Here is a 19,099-nt window from a genome sequence, read left to right as displayed (position 1 = left end):
TGGTGTGTGTGCGACCAGCCTCTGGCTGTTCTCTTTGTCTCTCTGCTAAACTTGTAAACAACTTGACACAACTGTGGGAAGCATTGGAGTCAACATGGGCCAGCATCCCTGTGGAATGCTTTCGACACCTTGTAGAGTCCATGCCTCCGACGAATTGAAGCTGTTCTGATGGCAAAAGGGGGTGCAACTCAATATTAGGAAGGTGTTCCTAATGTTTTGTCACTCAAAAATACAGTTGGCACTTAAAAAATCATTTAGCTGTTTGAAAACCAATTTCTCCAGAATTTTGCTTAAGAATGGAAGGTTGGAGATTGGCCGAAAATTGCTAAGAGCTGAAGAATCTAGATTACTTTTCTTCAGAAGGGGTTTCACCATAGCAGTTTTTAGTGCAGTGGGGAAAGTGTCTATGAACAGGGAGTGATTAACAAATCAAATCAAATCAAATGTTATTGGTCACATGCGCCGAATACAACAGGTGCAGACATTACAGTGAAATGCTTACTTACAGCCCTTAACCAACAGTGCATTTATTTTAAACAAAAAAAGTAAAAATAAAACAACAACAAAAAAATTGTTGAGAAAAAAAAGAGCAGAAGTAAAATAAAGTGACAGTAGGGAGGCTATATATACAGGGGGGTACCGTTGCAGAGTCAATGTGCGGGGGCACCGGCTAGTTGAGGTAGTTGAGGTAATATGTACATGTGGGTAGAGTTAAAGTGACTATGCATAAATACTTAACAGAGTAGCAGCAGCGTAAAAAGGATGGGGTGGGGGGGCAGTGCAAATAGTCCGGGTAGCCATGATTAGCTGTTCAGGAGTCTTATGGCTTGGGGGTAGAAGCTGTTGAGAAGTCTTTTGGACCTAGACTTGGCACTCCGGTACCGCTTGCCGTGCGGTAGCAGAGAGAACAGTCTATGACTAGGGTGGCTGGAGTCTTTGACAATTTTGAGGGCCTTCCTCTGACATCGCCTGGTATAGAGGTCCTGGTTGGCAGGAAGCTTTGCCCCAGTGATGTACTGGGCCGTACGCACTACCCTCTGTAGTGCCTTGCGGTCGGAGGCCAAGCAGTTGCCATACCAGGCGGTGATGCAACCAGTCAGGATGCTCTCGATGGTGCAGCTGTATAATTATTTGAGGATCTGAGGACCCATGCCAAATCTTTTTAGTCTCCTGAGGGGGAATAGGCTTTGTCGTGCCCTCTTCACGACTGTCTTGGTGTATTTGGACCATGATAGTTCGTTGGTGATGTGGACACCAAGGAACTTGAAGCTCTCAACCTGTTCCACTACAGCCCCGTCGATGAGAATGGGGGCGTGCTCAGTCCTCTTTTTTTTCCTGTAGTCCACAATCATCTCCTTTGTCTTGGTCACGTTGAGGGAGAGGTTGTTGTCCTGGCACCACACGGCCAGATCTCTGACCTCCTCCCTATAGGCTGTCTCATCGTTGTCGGTGATCAGGCCTACCACTGTTGTGTCGTCGGCAAACTTAATGATGGTGTTGGAGTCGTGCCTGGCCATGCAGTCATGGGTGAACAGAGAGTACAGGAGGGGACTGAGCACGCACCCCTGAGGGGCCCCCGTGTTGAGGATCAGTGTGGCAGATGTGTTGTTACCTACCCTTACCACCTGGGGGCGGCCCGTCAGGAAGTCCAGGATCCAGTTGCAGAGGGAGGTGTTTAGTCCCAGGATCCTTAGCTTAGTGATGAGCTTAGAGGGCACTATGGTGTTGAATGCTGAGCTGTAGTCAATGAATAGCATTCTCACGTAGGTGTTCCTCTTGTCCAGGTGGGAAAGGGCAGTGTGGAGTGCGATAGAGATTGCATCATCTGTGGATCTGTTGGGGCGGTATGCAAATTGGAGTGGGTCTAGGGTTTCTGGGATAATGCTGTTGATGTGAGCCATGACCAGCCTTTCAAAGCACTTCATGGCTACAGACGTCAGTGCTACGGGTCGGTAGTCATTTAGGCAGGTTATCTTAGAGTCCTTGGGCACGGGGACTATGGTGGTCTGCTTGAAACATGTTGGTATTACAGACTCAGTCAGGGACATGTTGAAAATGTCAGTGAAGACACTTGCCAGTTGGTCAGCACATGCTCGGAGTACACGTCCTGGTAATCCGTCTGGCCCTGCGGCCTTGTGAATGTTGACCTGCTTAAAAGTCTTACTCACATCGGCTACGGAGTGCGTGATCACATAGTCATCCGGAACAGCTGGTGCTCTCATGCATGCTTCAGTGTTGCTTGCCTCGAAGCGAGCATAGAAGTGGTTTAGCTCGTCTGGTAGGCTTGTGTCACTGGGCAGCTCGCGGCTGTGCTTCCCTTTGTAGTCTGTAATAGTTTTCAAGCCCTGCCACATCCAGCGTCAGAGCCAGTGTAGTATGATTCAACCTTAGACCTGTATTGACTCTTTGCCTGTTTGATGGTTCGTCGGAGGTCATAGCGGGATTTCTTATAAGCGTCCGGGTTAGAGTCCCGTTCCTTGAAAGCGGCAGCTCTACCCTTTAGCTCAGTGCGGATGTTTCCTGTAATCCATGGCTTCTGGTTGGGGTATGTACGTACGGTCACTGTGGGGACGACATCATCGATGCACTTATTGATGAAGCCAGTGACTGATGTGGTGTACTCCTCAATGCTGTCTGAAGAATCCCGGAACATGTTCCAGTCTGTGCTAGCAAAACAGTCCTGTAGCTTAGCATCTGCGTCATCTGACCACTTTTTTATTAACCGAGTCACTGGTGCTTCCTGCTTTAGTTTTTGCTTATAAGCAGGAATCAGGAGGATAGAGTTATAGTCAGATTTGCCAAATGGAGGGCGAGGGAGAGCTTTGTATGCGTCTCTGTGTGTGGAGTAAAGGTGGTCTAGAGTTTTTTTCCCTCTGGTTGCACATTTAACATGCTGGTAGAAATTAGGTAGAACCAATAGCTTGCACTTCTTCGAATATGCAATTAAAAACTGTTTTGAAGAAGGTGGTGAGGATCGAGAAAACAGTTACAAGGCTTAAGTTGTGATATCACTTTCCTGAGCATGTCTGTCAACCAGGGCAAATAAATCCATAGTGCCTTTCCGTGGTAGGCTAGGGCACATAACATCAAACTTCTCAACAGTTCTTGCTTGACTGATACCCAGCCTAATGTTGGTTGTCTTATCTCTGAAATATGCCACAAACTCATCACATTTAGATGTGGAGGAAAGTTTGAGGGGGTAGGATTTGAGGCGGTAGGATTCATCAGGCCATCAATGGTCGAGATGAGTACTCTCAAATTATTCTGATTAATAGTGATCAAATTTTTAAAAGGAACCCGTCTGGCATTTCTAATTGCCTTGTTATATATGCCAAGTTGCTCTGTCAGAATATCATAATGGACCTGCAACTCTGACTTTCTGCCATTTCTATTTAATTTATTATTTCCTCATTCATCCAAGGGGCTCTCCATTTGGATGTTGGCTTTTTCAACTTTACTGGAACTATGGCATCAATGGTTGCCCTTAATTTTATTTGTAAATTTTTTTTGAATTTTTTTTTTTTGGGGGGGGGGGAATGGATCAGCTTAATATTGCATATAGATTGTATCTTCTATCAATGTAATTGTCTGCATCACTTCCAATCCCCCAAGTTTTTTTTATTTTTTATTTTTATTTTTATATATATACTCCCCTTTATTACTTTTCAACCCCACCATCCTTTCCCTACTTGGAGTAAATTAGTGAACAACAATGCCCAGGCCTCTACTTCCGGTCTATACTGGTTGCCCTTAATTTGCTATTAAAGTTATCAACTAAAACCATCACAAGAGGAGGACAGAATAGGTGGTGGAGTATTGTTCATACACTCAATAAAATCTGTAGCAACTTCAGAGGTAATATAGCTTTTCTTAATAATGCATTCAGTATTACCCTGCGCTATGGGCAACAAGGTAGTAAAAATCTTCAATAAGAGCGCCACTACAGTCTGATGACAGCCATGTTTCAATGAGAAACATGCAATCAACTTTGCGCTCAGTAATGAGGTCATTCACGACAAAGGTTTTACTAGTGATTGCTCTAACATTTAAAAGAACCATATTCAATGAACGTGGGCCACTCTGCCCCTGGGGCATCTGCCTCGAGGTAACCAATGGAATAACAACCCAATTATTAGTGTAGAATATCAGGGTAAAATGTGGTTTATTTTCTAAATTTAGCCTATATGAAGATGCAGATAGTACAGTATATAAAGTAGGGCCCTGATATTTTCCTGAGCAGTTTTTCTGTTTTTATGGTGCCAATACACATTGCGCGGCAAACACAGGGAAGTCCTGTTGGTGGTCGCTGGCAGAAGCATAGTGCTACCCAAAGTTGCGACCATAAGAACTTACCTTGTTAATATTCATGCGTGCATGTATTCACAAAATAAATCCCTTTGTTAACGTTGCGCTTGCATAGTATTTTGCTGCATGCTGTGTGTATGGATTATTATATAGTCAAGAAAAACCCCTGGCACTAGGCCTTAAGTTGAAGACATATCCCTGGTAATCAGGGAACAGGACTTCTCTGAATCTATACTGTATATTAGATTAGCCCTGTAGTCCCATTCAATGATGTTGACATATTCGTTATAGCTAGGCTACATCCAAGTGGTTCTTCACACTATGGAGAGGGCTTGGCGCCTTGGCCACAAATTCATGATAAATTCAAGACGTAGAACAAGTGGTAATGTTGTCTCCCTCTTCTTGGACTTTATGGCCCATATAAGTTTGATTCTATCTCTCTCGCTTCCTTCCTTCCTCACTCATTCTCTCTCTCTTGTTCTCTCTCTGTTGCTCTAATGACATCAGGATGTTTTGACAAAAAATAATGAACACAAAGCTGAAACGTTTACTGTTTAATGATTAGTTCTCTCCATAATAACGTTCATTATTGAACACAATAGCGTTGTCTGTCTGTGGGGTCTGTCTGTCTCACACTTTTACACAGAACATTTAGAGTGGCACGCTTAGAAGCCCATCCTGCCTACACACACACACCACATTCTCCCACCCATGCCCCGGTAGACCCCAGCCCCGTCTGGTGTGTTGCGTTTGCATTATTTTGTACACTTCAAATTATAGTGCTCATCGTGCTGCTACATCTGCAATACATGAAGAGGCTAGTGGAGTGTTTATTCATTTTAGTAGGCCTGTAATAAACAGTGGCTTTGAAGTGGTCTAGGGGCGGCTCCATCCCTCCAACAAATTAACGCTTTAATAGATGTTTTTGTAATCTCTCTCTTTCTAGCTCTCTTATGCATTTTCAGTCTCTCTCTCTTCCCCTCTCTCTGTTCCCAATCACTCTCCTCTTCATCTCCCTCTCAGGCTCTCTAGGTTCGCTTTGCCTGTCTCTATGGGCTGCTGCGATGATGGTTGAAGTTATGGCCCAGAAACGTTTGGTTCTCTCTCTCTTCCTTCCCTAATGTCTCTCTCTCTTGTACTCTCTCTATTCTCTGAATCTCCCTCCAATCAGAACATTGGCCGTTTGAGAGTTGGAGCGAGCTCTCTGGGATGTTTACACATATCTTCTCTAAATTGGCTCTTCACGAGAGACGGGGAGCGAGAGAGGCAGAGAGGAGCTGTTTGTCGTTCAACTGTTTATTATCTATCTGAGATTGCGTTTGGGGAAATACATTTGTCATTATTTTTCACATAATTAAAACCAGGGCCCTTGCTCTACATTTACGCACTGTTTCCAAAACCACTTTCAACACTATTAGCCCAACTCTTTCTAAGGGCCGAGAGATTTTTTTCTTTTTCTTTTAAGTGAATGAAACTTATTCGTTTTCTTTCTCTTTTTATGGTCCAGTGGCTCAATTATGTTATGCAAATGTTGAGTTTGCGTCTAGCTTTTGTTGTAACTGGAGCATATGTGATAATTAAAATGTAATGGTTGAACTCACTCATGATAGCTTCAGCAGTGTTGGTGGGGAACGTAGAAATATAATGATTTATAATTCTAATAGAATGATTTATATATTCTAATTCTATGGTATTTTTATTTTATTTTATTAGGATCCCCATTAGCTGTTGCCAACACAGCAGCTACTCTTCCTGGGGTCCACATGAAACATGACATAATACAGAACATTAATAAACAAGAACAGCTCAAGGACAGAACTACATACATTTAAAAATGGTGGGGAATGAATGGAGCTGGTTTCTCTTATTTCCTGTTGACAGACTGTGGTGTCGTTCATTTTCTGTGGGTTGTAGAATAGAATATGACCCATTTTACAGAGCAATCTCCTGTCCTCGCTTAAACGCATGTGATGTGGATGTTACAATCTTATTACATGTATCACTAATTTAAAGACAAATGTTTGTGTGTGTCTACGGATGCATGCATGCTTTAGTCTGTGTGTGTGTGCCAGTGCTTTACAGTCCTCTGTATCACTCTCTCTCTCTCTCCATCTCTCGCTCTCCCTCAGTCTCTCTTGCTTTCGATTTGATGTACCTGTCCAGTCTATGGAAAAACAGTTATGAGATGGAGGCTCACTAACTATAGACTCATAAGTCTCTCACATAAGTTTAGTATGCCCTTCCTATATGTATGATGATACTGTATGATGAATATGTCTGTAGCCTATGTCGCCAAACATTTATATATTTTAGTTTTTCCCATAATTACTCATCCAGCATTTGCCAAAGACATCAGTGCACTTCTGAATCCTTCCAAACTTGGCCTGAACCCATTGCAAGAAAGAAAGAGAAAACCCTGTGCACAGCAGTTTCTCTAGCTAGATTCAGGTGCTGGATTTGCCAGGAACAAATATTCAAAAACATGTTTATGCCTGAATCCATCTTTTGCTCAAGAGGAATGGCACACAATTAGTTTAAACATCTTTTTTTTGCTCTGGTCAAACTTTGACTTTTCTCTGTCTATGATCTCTGCAGTTTAATGATATTGTGGGTTTTTCTCTCACAAAGGGAATACATTTATTCATCTTAGAAAACAGCCTTCTATTGAATTCAGGTGTTATTATCAGTTCTCTGGCCCAGTCAGGTATCAACGGGGAGGAGAGACTGTGATGTCTTTGTTCACTTTGTTCTCTCTCTTTCGCTCTTCCTATTTTTTTTTTCTCTCTCTCTATTTTGCAGTTGAGGATGGGGCCTTGATGTTTAATTAAAAGAGGGGGAAGAAAACATGTTGATGAAGAAGAGAGAGGAAAGAAGACAGGAAAGAGGAATAAATACTGTTGAGACCAGGTTGAATGTTAAAAGTGAGGGAGCTGATTCCACTGAATTACATATAGGCCTATTATGCGTAATGGGATCTCTATGAATGAGTCAGGTTCCGGCTGCAGCCCAACACTTTGTACAGCCCGCTTTTGAACAACCACAGGCAATCAGTATCATGTTCACACACACACACGCTCGGACACACACTCACACACCTACGCTCACATGAACATTTACAACATTGATTCAGTTTCTCCATTTGTCTTAGTGCTCCAGAGGTTATTTTTCCACAACTGTTGTTTTTTAGGAGTAACTTGTAAGCTACCTAGAAAGTAAAGCAAATCCTAGTGGGCAACTGTAAAGCCTGTCAACAAAACAACAAAATAAATAATTTAGTGGACCAATATCTTTGAGTTCTAGAAACACCAAGGTTGCCTTGACAGAAAATGAACTTTTATGTTACACTTTATATCCAGACAATGCTGAACAAAGCAAAATAAAAAGTGTTGGCATTGTGGAGAAATCCCCAATTCTAATATTTTTCCTATTTCCGCTTCGCTGTCTCCCTCCCTCCCTCTCTCTGTTTTTCTCTCCGCTTTCTCTCAGAAGTTTTAGCTAATTTGATTCTCTGAAGCTGGGAGCCGCGGGGTACGACTACTTCTCCTCAAATAATAAAAGATCATTGTTTTTTGGCATTTTTTATCCTATCCTAATAGTCTGGATGGAAAGATGAAGCAGAGTAATCAGATGCAGAGTTGCAGCCAACAGCAGCATCATGCTAAAATGTGTGAGAGTACTTCAGGCTCTTGCCATGCTGCAGTCTTGTGAGGGATTTGAGGTGGTGCATCTCATTATTCAAAATATGCACAGGAAAGTCTCAAGGCTCCATGCTTAATACCAGGTATTGCATTTCAATTTAGACAGATCTTGAAGGTATTGTAAAGGTGTGTATGATGTGATTTAGCATAGAAATTCCCTTTTGGGTGGAAGTATTTAATTTAATCCTAGAGATCTGAGAATGAGCCTTCTGCTCACTTCAGAAGAAGCAAACCAGTGAGGAGAGAGAGCGGGAGACGAGGGATGAGAGGGAGTGAGGGAGAGGAGGAGGGAGATGACGGAGCCAGAAGCAGTACAACGGAAGCGTTTCTCAGATTGAAGAGCAGACAGTGAAGGGAGGAGAGAGAAGCTGACAGCAGAAATTTAGAGGAAAGAGAAAGCGATTGGGAGAGAATGAGCTGGGACCGGCAGTGAAAGAGGGAGTAAATCAGATGGAAAAGAGGACAGTGAGAGAGGGAAAAAGGGAGGGATGTTGATTGATGGGGGAATGGTGCCTCTGTTGTTTATTAAGTAGCATTGGGAGGGAGGGAGAGAGGGAGAGCGAGAGGGCGAGAGGGAGAATGGATGTGCAGGCTTTTGTTTCTGTCCAGGACGAACACACCTATTTCAAATAAGCATATGGCTACACATGTTCTTCAGTCTGGACTACAATTAGTGTGTTAGCACTGCGGAAATCGTGTAGCTAGCTAGCACAAGTGAGATTTGGTTCTGGGTTCCAGGAGGTACTGAGATTAGCTTGTTGTTGACTCCTGCAGATGGTGTTGCAGAGAGAATGGTACAAAGTAATTTAGTCGTGTTTGGGTGCCATTTGTTTTGGGTGACAATGCCACAAAAGTCCCCTCTCTCTCTCTCTCTCTCTCTCTCTCTCTCTCTCTCTCTCTCTCTCTCTCTCTCTCTCTCTCTCTCTCTCTCTCTCTCTCTCTCTCTCTCTCTCTCTCTCTCTCTCTCTCTCTCTCTCTCTCTCTCTCTCTCTCTCTCTCTCTCTCTCTCACAGCAGACAGTGTGAGAGTAAATCAGACTAGAGGAAAGCTGTTTCACCAACAACCGGTTATAAGTAGGTGTGTGAACATTTCAACTTTTTTTTTCATTTCAATAAAACCAGGGATGAAGAGTCTTTAGGCTACTTAACTTTGGTGAAAATGCGAGATACAGATTACCAAGACATATGCGGATGGTTCTTTCTGCCTGCCCCCTCCTCACTCTCCATTGTGCTGGCTCGTCTGATCTTTCTCTTTGTTAATGTGAATGTGTTCAGTCTTCAGTCTGTTGTGTGTAGAATATCCTAGCCTATTCATTGATGATAGGCCCTGCTTTACTGAAGTTGCGAGACACATGCAAGCCAAGAAGTTGCGAGACACAGCATTCCATTGCGAGATACAGCTTTTGATTACCAATAGATAGACCTAGTGAACGGTTCTGACTCTCTCTGTCTGGTGGCCAACCTGCCCATACTGTGCCCCTCTCCTCTCTCTCCCTCGCTAGCTTGCTCGCTATGAAAGATGCGAGTGTTTGTGTTCTCGGAAGTAGGCTACGGCAACTAGTCAGTCTCCTTCGTTCCAAAAATACTGAATCTTAGAAGTTGAGGAGTCGATTCTTAGGCTAGCGGAATCTAATCTTGACACTCATAAATGGGAGTTGAAACCGGGAGTCGACGTGCAAGGAGTCGAATCAATTATTTTGGATTCGACTCTCCATCACTACGTCAACGTCGTTGGAAAAATGGCAGAGAAAGGCAAGCGACAGCAGTGTCCTGTATGGTAATACTTTGAGAAGTTAAATGAGGTGGTGAAATGCAAACTTTGCGATGTGGAATTGAGGTAGGCAATGCTTAACCATCTGAAAGGGACGCACCGTGAGACCCAACCCGTTGCTGTCCCCCAACAACAGACAATAGACAGCTTCACACAAAATAAGTGTGATAAGGGACGGAGTAGTCATGACTGTGGTAGATGGAACTGAATTGCCCCCTAGCGGTTATATGCAGGACCATATTTTCCTTGTGAATTCATATGCAATTTTATGATTTTCCATTTGAAGAATTGTCCATTTGTCACATTCCAAGTTATAATTCATATCAACAGATGATGTCAGAGATGTAATGGAAGCTAGCAGTGTAGCGATCAATCCAAGGCCTTCAGGAGTGTCCAGTCTCTCAGAGATACCATCTCTCCCTCTTCGTCCCCCAGACAACGTCTATCTAAACTCAGTGACCGGTGACCAGAACACTTCCTACACTGCTTCAATGCTTTTACCTACTTTTCCCTGAAATTACTGCCTGCTGCCCATATGTCTAACCAGGATTCCCATGGGGGCCAGTTTGAAAAAATTAAATAATGTATGCACTCACTAACTGTAAGTCGCTCCGGATAAGAGCGTCTGCTAAATTCCTAAAAAAATGTATATTAAAGAAAAAGCCTGCACAGTGCACACAGCCCAGCTGGAAGAGGGAAACGGTTGACACTGCATAGACTTATGTGTTTTTATCTTCAAATATAAATGTTAAAACACATACGTTTCTTCAGAACTTCAGGACTTTTCAGCGTCTCATCTCACTCTCACACTAAAGCTCTGTTGCAGTGCGTGTTTTCTAATGAAACGGGTGTTGCCTTATCCAGCTAATATGAGAAGTGGAAATGAATACTCTGGCCTAATTAGCATTCATAATGGGGAACAAAGGAGCAGAACAGCCAAAACCCTTTCATTATGGTTTTATCAATGTTACTTACTGCATGCTTCTATTTCCCCACCTGGGAAGGGAACACTTTCACCCATAAGCTGAAAAAGCAGCTTGATCTGTTAACAGGGGGTAATGCAATAATGGTAATAATGATAATGGATTGCATTTATATAACGCTGCCTGCTCCTCAAAGTGCTCATAGCGCTGTACATTATAGATACGGGGGAACTCACGCATGTTTTGTGTCTCAAATTGCACCCTATTCCCTATATAGTGCACTACCTTTGACAAGGGCCCATATGGCGCTGGTCAAAAGTAGTGCACCATATAGGAAATAGCGTGCCATTTGGGACACAACCATGGATATCAGGGTTCTGTTCTTTGGAACAATCTAGTAAAGTGTCAAGCTCTGATGACGTCGACTCGACACCAACGAGCTGATGACTAATGTTGTTACAGAACACGCACCAATGGGGTGATGACGATTATGAGACATACTCGTGTGTGTGTGTGTGTGTGTGTGTCTCTTCGAGGCTCGTCTGATTGTGCCCTACGGCCCAAGGTTGGCTTTGATGTACATAATCAGCAGCAGATAAGGGGAAGGAATGCGAGAGAGGCGGGTAGTATTATTAAAATCAGTGCAGTGTGTGTACCGATGTAGTGTTGTGCTGTATGTCTATATAGTTTGCATACGTTGTGTAAAAAAGGTAGCAGATGCTACAGGTTATGGGTGTTTATGTGCCGGATCTAAATAAATAAAATACTAAGCATATAACATTTACATTTACGTCATTTAGGAGACGCTCTTATCCAGAGCGACTTACAAATTGGTGCATTCACCTTATAGCCAGTGGGATAACCACTTTACAATATTTTTTTTCTTTCTTTCTTTGGGGTGGGGTAAGGGGGGGTAGAAGGATTACTTTATCCTATCTCAGGTATTCCTTAAAGAGGTGGGGTTTCAAGTGTCTCCGGAAGGTGGTGAGTGACTCCGCTGTCCTGGCGTCGTGATGGAGCTTGTTCCACCATTGGGGTGCCAGAGCAGCGAACAGTTTTGACTGGGCTGAGCGGGAGCTGTGCTTCCGCAGAGGTAGGGGGGCCAGCAGGCCAGAGGTGGATGAACGCAATGCCCTCGTTTGGGTGTAGGGACTGATCAGAGCCTGAAGGTACGGAGGTGCCATTCCCCTCACAGCTCCGTAGGCAAGCACCATGGTCTTGTAGCAGATGCGAGCTTCAACTGGAAGCCAGTGGAGTGTGCGGAGGAGCGGGGTGACGTGAGAGAACTTGGGAAGGTTGAACACCAGACGGGCTGCGTCATTCTGGATGAGTTGTAGGGGTTTAATGGCACAGGCAGGGAGCCCAGCCAACAGCGAGTTGCAGTAATCCAGACGGGAGATGACAAGTGCCTGGATTAGGACCTGTGCCGCTTCCTGTGTAAGGCAGGGTCGTACTCTCCGAATGTTGTAGAGCATGAACCTACAGGATCGGGTCACCGCCTTGATGTTAGCGGAGAACGACAGGGTGTTGTCCAGGGTCACGCCAAGGCTCTTTGCACTCTGGGAGGAGGACACAACGGAGTTGTCAACCTTGATGGCGAGATCATGGAACGGGCAGTCCTTCCCCGGGAGGAAGAGCAGCTCCGTCTTGCCGAGGTTAGCTTGAGGTGGTGATCCGTCATCCACACTGATATGTCTGCCAGACATGCAGAGATGCGATTCGCCACCTGGTTATCAGAAGGGGGAAAGGAGAAGATTAGTTGTGTGTCGTCTGCGTAGCAATGATAGGAGAGGCCATGTGAGGATATGACAGAGCCAAGTGACTTGGTGTATAGCGAGAATAGGATAGGGCCTAGAACTGAGCCCTGGGGGACACCAGTGGTGAGAGCACGTGGTGCGGAGACAGATTCTCGCCACGCCACTTGGTAGGAGCGACCGGTCAGGTAGGACGCGCCGGAGATGCCCAACTCGGAGAGGGTGGAGAGGAGGATCTGATGGTTCACAGTATCAAAGGCAGCAGACAGGTCTAGAAGGACAAGAGCAGAGGAGAGAGAGTTAGCTTTAGCAGTGCGGAGAGCCTCCGTGACACAGAGAAGAGCAGTCTCAGTTGAATGACCAGTCTTGAAACCTGACTGGTTTGGATCAAGAAGGTCATTCTGAGAGAGATAGCAAGAGAGTTGGCTAAAGACGGCACGCTCAAGAGTTTTGGAGAGAAAAGAAAGAAGGGATACTGGTCTGTAGTTGTTGACATCGGAAGGATCGATTGTAGGTTTTTTGAGAAGGGGTGCAACTCTCGCTCTCTTGAAGACGGAAGGGACATAGCCAGTGGTCAAGGATGAGTTGATGAGCGAGGTGAGGTAAGGGAGAAGGTCACCGGAGATGGTCTGGAGAACAGAGGAGGGGATAGGGTCAAGCGGGCAGGTTGTTGGGCGGCCGGCCGTCACAAGTCGCAAGATTTCATCTGGAGAGAGAGGGGAGAAAGAAGTCAAAGCATAGGGTAGGGCAGTGTGAGCAGGACCAGCAGTGTCATTTGACTTAACAAACGAGGATCGGATGTCGTCAACATTCTTTTCAAAATGGTTGACGAAGTCATCCACAGAGAGGGAGGAGGGGGGGAGGGGGAGGAGGATTCAGCAGGGAGGAGAAGGTGGCAAAGAGCTTCCTAGGGTTAGAGGCAGATGCTTGGAATTTAGAGTGGTAGAAAGTGGCTTTAGCAGCAGAAACAGAGGAAGAAAATGTAGAGAGGAGGGAGTGAAAAGATGCCAGGTCCGCAGGGGGTCTAGTTTTCCTCCATTTCCGCTCGGCTGCCCAGAGCCCTGTTCTGTGAGCTCGCAATGAGTCGTCAAGCCACGGAGCAGGAGGGGAGGACCGAGCCGGCCGGGACGATAGGGGACATAGAGAGTCAAAGGATGCAGAAAGGGAGGAGAGGAGGGTTGAGGAGGCAGAATCAGGAGATTGGAGGGAGAATGATTGAGCAGAGGGAAGAGATGATAGGATGGAAGAGGAGAGAGTAGCGGGAGAGAGAGAGCGAAGGTTGAGATGGCGCATTACCATCTGAGTAGGGGCAGAGTGAGTAGTGTTGGAGGAGAGCGAGAGAAAAAAGGATACAAAGTAGTGGTCGGAGACATGGAGGGGAGTTGCAGTGAGATTAGTAGAAGAACAGCATCTAGTAAAGATGAGGTCAAGCGTATTGCCTGCCTTGTGAGTAGGGGGGGACGGTGAGAGGGTGAGGTCAAAAGAGGAGAGGAGTGGAAAGAAGGAGGCAGAGAGAAATTAGTTAAAGGTAGACGTAGGGAGGTTAAAGTCCCCCAGAACTGTGAGGGGTGAGCCATCCTCAGGAAAGGAACTTATCAAGGCATCAAGCTCATTGATGAACTCTCCAAGGGAACCTGGAGGGCGATAAATGACAAGGATGTTAAGCTTGAATGGGCTAGTGACTGTGACAGCATGGAATTCAAATGAGGAGATCGACAGATGGGTCAGGGGAAAAAGAGAGAATGTCCACTTGGGAGAGATGAGGATTCCTGTGCCACCACCCCGCTGAACAGATGCTCTCGGGGTATGCGAGAACACATGGTCAGACGAGGAGAGAGCAGTAGGAGTAGCAGTGTTTTCAGTGGTAATCCATGTTTCCGTCAGCGCCAAGAAGTCGAGGGACTGGAGGGTAGCATAGGCTGAGATGAACTCTGCCTTGTTGGCCGCAGAACGGCAGTTCCAGAGGCTGCCGGAGACCTGGAACTCCACGTGGGTTGTGCGTGCAGGGACCACCAGGTTAGAGAGGCAGCAGCCACGCGGTGTGAGGCGTTTGTATAGCCTGTGCGGAGAGGAGAGAACAGGGATAGACAGAGGCATAGTTGACAGGCTACAGAAAATGGCTACAATAATGCAAAGGAGATCGGAATGAAATGAACTAAACATCTGGGAAAGTGAGAGAGCGGGGCCTCCCTCACTTACGTTTCACTGAAACACCCAAATATAACTCTCCCAACTTCCACCTCAGAAACTATGATTGTTGTAAACTACAGCGGTTCAATGTTTTCTAGGAATAGACTAACTTAGATTATTCAGCTAGCTAACTTGGTACAGTATTCTTCAGTGAAAACCGTCCAGGGCACCTAGTCCTATGACGCCACAGCCAACTAGCATGCCAGCCTCCAACAACACGGTTTAGCACCAATACTCGGTTACAACAAACCACCAGTGTGTCAACACGCCAAGCAGATCATACGTGTCCGTGTCTAACGTTGTGGGTTAGTCCCGACAGCTTGAGCGAGTCCGTCGACAACTTATTCAGCCAGTTAGTTAGCTAGAATAGTTAGCACACTAGCTAGCCATTGCTTTCTGCCATAGAAAAAAACCCTCCTCCCACGGCACGAACACACAGAGAGAGCCAAGCTAACGTTAACTAGTCACCCATGTCCCGAATTCCCTTGAACGACTCTGGCTACCAGTATGTAAAAACAAAACACAATGTAGGTTAGAACTTACCCCTAGCAGCTACTGTTAGCTAGCCAAGTGCAAAGCTAGCCACTGAATCGACTCAGCCAGTTCGCGTCTGTTCGCTAGGTCGTTCCAGCTATTGTTTAGTTAGCTATCCAGGTAGCAACAAGCTAGCTACATTTCGAGCACAGTAGCTACTTACTACCTAACGTTAACGCTTCAGACAATGAGGTTAGAAAAACAGCTGAATGGTAGGCATTATTGTAAGTAATTATTGTAGGCAGCTAGCTGGCGTATTTACAGGTAACGTTGATATACTGCGTGTGTTTTCCCTATGAAAAACTATTTTTGGAATTAGCACCGCAAACATCTACTTGGACTTCGTTTGAACAGATTAGGGGCAGCATTTTCCTCTTGCAAACACTCAGGCGCGCTAAAATGAAACGCACAAAGATCTGACACTGCAGTTAGCGATTCAATTGCGTGTACCGCATATATACGAAAACTCTGGTTAAACTTCCTCTTCACAGAAGTTGTCAAAGAAAATGTCACCATATGTCTTTAATATGAGATACAGTGCATTCAGAAAGTATTCAAACCCCTTGACTTTTTCCACATTTTGTTACGTTACAGCCTTATTCTACAATAGATTAACAAACTTTTTTTCCTCATCAATCTACACACAATACCCCATAATGACAAAGCGAAAACAGGTTTTTAGAATTCTTTGCAAATGTATAAACAATTCTAAAGCAGAAATACCTTATTTACATAAGTATTCAGACCCTTTGCTATGAGACTCGAAATTGAGCTCAGGTGCATCCTGTTTCCAATGATCATCCTTGAGATGTTTCTACAACTTGATTGGAGTCCACCTGTGGTAAATTCAATTGATTGGACATGATTTGGAAAGGCACACACCTGTCTATATAAGGTCCCACAGTTGACAGTGCATGTCAGACCAAAAACCAAGCCATGAGGTCGAAGGAATGGTCCGTAGAGCTCCGACACAGGATTGTGTCGAGGCACAGATCTAGGGAAGGGTACCAAAATTATTCTGCAACATTGAAGGTCCCCAAGAACACAGTGGCCTCCATCATTCTTAAATGGATGAAGTTTGAAACCACCAAGACCCTTCCTAGAGCTGGCTGCCCGGTCAAACTGAGCAATCGGGGGAGAAGGGCCTTGGTCAGGGAGGTGACCAAGAACCCAATGGTCACTCTGACAGAGCTCCAGTTCCGCTGTGGAGATGGGAGAACCTTCCAGAAGGACAACCATCTCTGTAGCACTCCACCAATCAGGCGTTTATGGTATAGTGGCCAGATGGAAGCCACTCCTCAGTAAAAGGCACATGACAGCCCGCTTGGAGTTTGCCAAAAGGCACCTAAAGAACTCTCAGACCATGAGAAACAAGATTCTCTGGTCTGATGAAACCAAGATTGAACTCTTTAGCCTGAATGCCAAGCTTCACGTCTGGAGGAAACCTGGCACCATCCCTACGGTGAAGCATAGTGGTGGCAGCATCATGCTGTGGGGATGTTTTTCAGCAGCAGGGCCTAGGAGAATAGTCAGGATCGAGGGAAAGATGAACGGAGCAAAGTACAGAGAGATCCTTGATGAAAACCTGCTCCAGAGTGCTCAGGACCTCAGACTGGCGCAAAGATTCACCTTCCAACAGGACAATGACCCTAAGCACACAGCCAAGACAACGCAGGAGTGGCTTCGGGACAAGTCTCTGAATGTCTTTGAGTGGCCCAGCCAGAGTCCGGACATGAACCCAATTGAACATCTCTGGAGAGACCTGAAAATAGCTGTCCAGCGACGCTCCCCATCCAACCTGACAGAGCTTGAGAGGATCTGCAGAGAAGAATAGGAGAAACTCCCCAAATACAGTTGTGCCAAGCTTGCAGTGTCATACCCAAGAAGACTCAAGGCTGTAATCACTGTCTAAGGTGCTTCAAGAAAGTACTGAGTAAAGGGTCTGAATACTTATGTAAATGTTATATTTCCGTTTTTTGTTTGTTTGTTTTTTACAAAAATGTCTTTAGACATGTCTTTGCTTTGTCATTATGGGGTAGATTGATGAGGGGAAAAAACAATTGAATAAATTTTAGAATAAGGCTGTAACGTAACAAAATGTGGAGAAGTCAAGGGGTCTGAATACTTTCCGAATGCACTGTATGTGAGTAGCAGCCGTAGACATCTGTGTGTGTGTGTGTGTGTGTGTGTCTCATCGCGGCTGTCCTCTAATTAACCACTGGGTGTCAGTCCAGCGAGGCTCCAATTAGGTTTTTCTCAGGATCATGGCTACAACGTTGGACAGAGTCAGGAATGAGACAGAGCACTACCTGCCAATCAGGGTTTCCTTTATGAAAATGTGGTGCCGGATATTTGATCGGCTGCATTTTAATTTACCGGACATTTGATAAATGCATTGGGTGCGTAACCTGATTAGGGTGCTCAGAATGACAGAAATCACATTTAGATTATGGTAATTATTCTTAACAGAACATGCAAGTCGAGGATGCAATGACTTGTGTCCTTTCCGCACACTTTGAAAATGTTAGAATAATTATCCACATGTACTTTTCCTCAGCCAACAAGACAAGTAACAAACACTAGCCAATGCATAGGTGGCGCATGAGTTTCAAGTATGCGGAAGGACATTTTCACCATAAAAATGCACCTTTATAAGAAAGCAATCCATGCATCATCGCATTTGCAGACTTACTATTCGTAATATGATGAGTAGATTGGATAGTCATAATTTTGGCTTATAACTCAATCACTGTTCGCAATGCATGGCTGAGCGTGTAGAGGCCTGGGCCTCATTTATCAATCATGCTTAGTCAAAAATATGTGCGTAAACCATGCGTGGGATCATTTCCACGCAGTGTGAGTTTGAGCAATATGAACGTTTATTTAAGACTGTGTGTAAATTTACGCACAGCCATGACCATGCATATGCCCAGTGCCAAGTGGTGGAATAAGGGAACTGCTTGTCAAGTGTAGAATGGGGAAAATACACCATGTACAAAAGTATGTGGACACCCCTTTGAATTACTGGATTTTGCTATTTCAGCCACACCAGTTGCTGACAGGTGTACAAAATCGAGCACACAGCCATGCAATCTCCATAGACAAATATTGGCAATAGAATAGCCTTACTGAACAGCTCAGTGACTTTCAACTTGGCACCGTGATAGGATGCCACCTTTTCAACAAGTCAGTTCGTCAAATTTCTGCCCAGCTAGAGCTGCACCTGTCAACTGTAAGTGCTGTTATTGTGAAGTGGAAACGTCTAGGAGCAACAACGGCTCAGCCGCGAAGTGGTAGGCCACACAAGCTCACAGAACGGGACCGCTGAGTGCTGAAGCAGGTAGTGCGTAAAAATTGTCTGTCCTCAGTTTTAACACTCACTACTGAGTTCCAAACTGCCTCTGGAAGCAAAGTCAGCACAAGAACTGTTCGTGGGGAGATTCATGAAATGGGTTTCCATGGCCGAGCAGCCGCACTCAAGCCTAAGATCACCATGCGCAATGCCAAGCGTCGGCTGAAATGGTGTAAAACTCGCCACCATTGGACTCTGGAGCAGTGGAAACGCGTTCTCTGGTGTGATGAATCACGCTTAACCATCTGGTAGTCTGACGGATGAATCTGGGTTTGGCAGATGTTAGGAGAACGCTACCTGCCCCAATGCATAGTGCCAACTGTAAAGTTTGGTGGAGGAGGACTAATGGTCTGGGGCTGTTTTTCATGGTTCAGGCTAGGCCCTTTAGTTCCAGTGAAGGGAAATCTTAACGCTACAGCATACAATGACATTCTAGACGATTCTGAGCTTCCAACTTTGTGGCAACAGTTTGGGGAAGGCCCTTTACTGTTTCAGCATGACAATGCCCCCGTGCACAAAACGAGGGCCATACAGAAATGTTTTGTCAAGATCGGTGTGGAAGAACTTGACTGA

This window comes from Coregonus lavaretus (genome assembly GCF_964263955.1).
Source record: "Coregonus lavaretus genome assembly, chromosome: 17".
NCBI classification, from domain to species: Eukaryota; Metazoa; Chordata; class Actinopteri; order Salmoniformes; family Salmonidae; genus Coregonus; species Coregonus lavaretus.
Note: the sequence above shows the minus strand (reverse complement) of the source record.